This window comes from Liolophura sinensis, chromosome 6, assembly GCF_032854445.1.
Source record: "Liolophura sinensis isolate JHLJ2023 chromosome 6, CUHK_Ljap_v2, whole genome shotgun sequence".
Taxonomy (NCBI): domain Eukaryota; kingdom Metazoa; phylum Mollusca; class Polyplacophora; order Chitonida; family Chitonidae; genus Liolophura; species Liolophura sinensis.
In genome coordinates, this window is record NC_088300.1 from 59,588,521 (window position 1) to 59,593,893 (window position 5,373).

The window sequence follows — 5,373 nt, forward strand, 5'->3', positions numbered from 1 at the left end:
ATTTGATCACGTCTCTCATTTCATCTGTGATCTTGACCAGCCATCCCTCAGTTTAATAATGTTTCCTATTTAGATAATCAAACCATTCATCTGTCTCGCATGTAATCATGTCAGCAACTTTCAGTTTTAAAATCATGTCTCCCATTTCTTCAATCCTGTGAACCATCCATCTCGCACTCCATCAAACATCTTTACCATCCATCCCCCATTTAATCATGTCTGTCATTTCACCAGTCATATCAACATTCCATCCCTCATTCAATCAGGTCTCCCAATTCACCAATCTTGTCAACATTTTATTCCCCCTTTTACCAGTGATGTTACCCATACATTCTTCTATTTATTAATGCCTCTCATTCAACCAATCATGTCAGACAGCCATCTCTCCCTCAATCATGTCTCTCATTTCACCAATCATGCCCACATTCCATCCCTCAGTTTAATAGTGTCCCCTAACCAAGGAGCCTGTCACCAATGCGGTCGCTGTAAGTTCAGCTCATGTTGGCTGCCTCTCGGGGTGTACTCCACCTTGTCGCCCATTCATCCCTCATTTGATCTTGTCTCCCATTTCACCAATCATGTCAACCATCCATCCCTCATTCAATCATGTTTCTTGTGTCATCAATCATGTAACCCATCCATCCCTCATTCAGTCATGTTTCACCAATCATGTCGCCCATCCATCCCGTGTTCAATCATTTCTCCCATTTCACCAATCATGTCAACCATCCCTCCCTCATTTGATCATGTTTCCCATTTCATCAATGCCGTTTTAAGTCCATTCCTCGTTTAATCCTGTCAGTCACCCATCGTTTAATTTAATATCATTAATTGTATCAATCATGTTGACCATCCATCCCTCATGTGATCATGTCTCCCATTTTACCAAAAATGTCAGCCATCCATCCCTCATTTAACCATTTCTCCTTATTCACCAATCCCGTCAACCATCCATCCCTCATTTAATCAGGTCCCCCATTTTATGAATCATGCCAGCCATCCATCCCTCATTTAATCAGGTCTCCCATTTTATGAATCATGTCAACCATCCATCCCTCATTTAATCAGGTCTCCCATTTCACCAATCATGTCAGCCATTAATCCCTCATTAAATCATGTCTCTTGATCCTGTGAACGATCCATTGTTCATTCAATCACATCTCCCATTTCACCAGTCACATCAACCATCCATCCCTCAGTGTAAGAATGTCTCTTATCACACTAATCGTGTCAACCACCCATGTATCCCTCATTTAACCAGGTCTTTGATGTTATCAATCATGTCGCATGTGCATCTCTCCATTTAGTCCTCTTTCATGTTACAAATCGTGTTGATTATCCATGTTACATTTTAGTCATGTCCAATTCTGTCCACTACCATCCCTCAAGCTAATCTTATCTCCCGTTTAACCTATGAGGTCAACCATATGTCCCTTTTGTTTTTTAGCAATATCTCTTGTTTTACCAATCATGTCAACCATCTAAAACTAAGCTAGTTGTGCCTCCCATTTGACCCATTCTTTCAACATTGATTCAGTTATAAATCCCTCACCAAACACTTTCATTTATTCTTCTATGGTATGTGAGTTTAAATCATCTGCTCTCTTGTTTCTCCTGTCCAAACATCTCAGCAAAGTGTCCTTCATCCCCTCATTTCAATCATGTATCCTTCATCCCTCATTTCAATCATGTATCGTTCATCCCTCATTTCAATAATGTGTCTTCCATCCCCTCATTTCAATCATGTATCCTTCATCCCTCATTTCAATCATGTATCCTTCATCCCCTCATTTCAATCATGTATCCTTCATCCCTCATTTCAGTCATGTATCCTTCAACCCTCATTTCAATAATGTGTCTTCCATCCCCTCATTTCAATCATGTATCCTTCATCCCCTCATTTCAATCATGTGTCTTTCATCCCCTCATTTCAATCGTCTTTTATCCCATTGAATCAGTCGTGCATCCTTCATTTTAATCCCTAGTGAAATGCCCTTTTCTTCCCCATTATTTGAATTTTGTATCCTTTCCAATCCCTCCATTCAGTCCTCTTGACATCCTCTCATTTCAATCATGTACTTTATGGCTTCCAACCCTTCATTTCAATAATGTACCTCCAGTGTCTCAATTCAGCCAGAGTTTTGTTTTTTGACATCTTCACATTTCAGTTCTGTATCTTTTCCAGTTACTTATTACAATCAAGTGTCTATCCGTCCCACCATTAATATTGTATTAGCATGATGTATTGGCGTTACAATGCGGCTGAGGTGCACTGAAGTTGTAATCATTCACTTCATTTTGTTTACCTTCCATCCGTTGATGTGAACCCTGTATCCTCTCCATGTCTAATTTTAGTTGTATCCCATGTAACCCTCATTCAGTTTTTTTTTATCTTTTTCATCCCCTCCTTCCCACCATTTATCATTTCATACTCCTTTTAAATCATGTATTCTGATTCATTCGTTTCAATCATGTATGCCTTCTTACCCTTCATGCAAATCAGGTGTATCATCCAATCCCTCAGTTTGATCATGTTTCTCATCCAATCCTTTAATTCAGTCATGTATCGCCTCCAGTACCTTTAATTTGATCATGTTTCTCATCCAATCCCTTAATTCAGTCATGTATTGCCTCCAGTACCTTTAATTTGATCATGTTTCTCATCCAATCCCTTAATTCAGTCATGTATCTCCCCCAGTACCGTTAATTTGATCATGTTTCTCATCCAACCTCTTAATTATATCATGTTTCTCATCAAATTCCTCATTTATGTTCCTCTTCCAGTCCCTCTGTTTCTCATCAAATCACTCAATTCAGTCATGTATTTTTATATTCTCTCAATTGAATTGAGTCAAGTCCCTTGATTCAGTCCTGTATTTTTTTTCATCCTTTAATATTCATCTTGTACCCTTTATATCCTATTGTACATGTACCTCTTTCAACAGTTCATTTCAGTCATGGATTTCTTTCAGCGGCTCATGCCTTTCCATTCCATCCTCTCTGTACAACCTTGTATCATGCCTCCTTTCTATACAACCTTGTATCATGCCTCCTTTCTGTACAACCTTGTATCATGCCTCCTTTCTGTACAACCTTGTATCATGCCTCCTTTCTGTACAACCTTGTATCATGCCTCCTTTCTATACAACCTTGTATCATGCCTCCTTTCTGTACAACCTTGTATCATGCCTCCTTTCTATACAACCTTGTATCATGCATCCTTTCTATACAACCTTGTATCATGCATCCCCTCTGTACAACCTTGTATCATGCATCCTCTCTGTACAACCTTGTATCATGCATCCTCTCTGTACAACCTTGTATCATGCATCCCCTCATTCCAACCGTGTATTGTTCCATCCAATCATTTTAATCATGGACTCATCCCTTCGTTTGACTTGTGTACCCTCTAATTGCCCGATTTGAATCATGTATCCATTCTGTCACCTCATTTCAACTATGTATTATTTTGATTTTCTCATTTCATTCATGTTAAGGTATGCCTTCATCCTCATTTTAATCACAAATGAAGTGCCCGTTGAAATGATTGACAGTCGTTCATACTCTGCACTCCATATAAGCATGAATGTCATTCATATTTCCCACTCATTGTAATCATATGGGAAAGATGATTAATCATACACCCAAATGATTGTAATCATGGTTGTCGTTCATACATGCAAATCTCTGTTGTCGTGGATGTCATTCATACACCCAAAACATTGTAATCATGGTTGTCGTTCATAATCCCCACTGATTGTGATCATGGCTGTCATTCATACACCCCACTCATTGTGATCATGGCTGTCATTCATACACCCCACTCATGTAATCATGGCTGTCATTCATACACCCCACTCATTGTGATCATGGCTGTCATTCATACACCCCACTCATTGTAATCATGGTTGTCGTTCATACATGCAAATCTCTGTTGTCGTGGATGTCATTCATACACCCAAAACATTGTAATCATGGTTGTCGTTCATAATCCCCACTCATTGTGATCATGGCTGTCATTCATACACCCCACTTATGTAATCATGGCTGTCATTCATACACCCCACTCATTGTGATCATGGCTGTCATTCATACACCCCACTTATGTAATCATGGCTGTCATTCATACACCCCACTGATTGTGATCATGGCTGTCATTCATACACCCCACTTATGTAATCGTGGCTGTCATTCATACACCCCACTGATTGTAATCATGGTTGTCATTCATACACCCCACTCATTGTGATCATGGCTGTCATTCATACACCCCACTTATGTAATCATGGCTGTCATTCATACACCCCGCTCATTGTGATCATGGCTGTCATTCATACACCCCACTCATTGTAATCATGGTTGTCGTTCATACATGCAAATCTCTGTTGTCGTGGATGTCATTCATACACCCAAAACATTGTAATCATGGTTGTCGTTCATAATCCCCACTCATTGTGATCATGGCTGTCATTCATACACCCCACTTATGTAATCATGGCTGTCATTCATACACCCCACTCATTGTGATCATGGCTGTCATTCATACACCCCACTTATGTAATCATGGCTGTCATTCATACACCCCACTGATTGTGATCATGGCTGTCATTCATACACCCCACTTATGTAATCGTGGCTGTCATTCATACACCCCACTGATTGTAATCATGGTTGTCATTCATACACCCCACTCATTGTGATCATGGCTGTCATTCATACACCCCACTGATTGTGATCATGGCTGTCATTCATACATCCTACTCATTGTGATCATGGTTGTCATTCATAATCCCCACTCATTGTGATCATGGCTGTCATTCATACACCCCACTCATTGTGATCATGGTTGTCATTCATAATCCCCACTCATTGTGATCATGGCTGTCATTCATACACCCCACTCATTGTGATCATGGTTGTCATTCATACACCCCACTCATTGTGGTCATGGTTGTTGTTCATAATCCCCACTCATTGTGATCATGGCTGTCATTCATACACCCCACTCATTGTGATCATGGCTGTCTTTCGTACACCCTACTCATTGTGATCATGGCTGTCATTCATACACCCCACTCATTGTGATCATGGCTGTCATTCATACACCCCACTTATGTAATCATGGCTGTCATTCATACACCCCGCTCATTGTGATCATGGCTGTCATTCATACACCCCACTTATGTAATCATGGCTGTCATTCATACACCCCACTCATTGTGATCATGGCTGTCATTCACACACCCCACTCATTGTGATCATGGCTGTCGTTCATTCACCCCACTTATTGTCATCATGGCTGTCATTCATACACCCCACTCATTGTGATCATGGCTGTGCTGTCATTCATACTCCCCACTCATTGTGATCATG

The 5,373-nt window shown here is 40.3% G+C and overlaps 1 long non-coding RNA gene across 1 annotated transcript in view; it reads right to left on the bottom strand.

Annotated features, from left to right (window-relative positions):
• Positions 1-3,552, bottom strand: part of LOC135466171 (uncharacterized) — an 8,267-nt gene extending 4,715 nt beyond the window's left edge. The window contains exon 1 of the long non-coding RNA XR_010444097.1: positions 2,632-3,552. This is a non-coding gene — a long non-coding RNA (uncharacterized LOC135466171). The remainder of the gene's footprint in view (positions 1-2,631) is intronic.
• Positions 3,553-5,373: the final 1,821 nt, after the last annotated feature.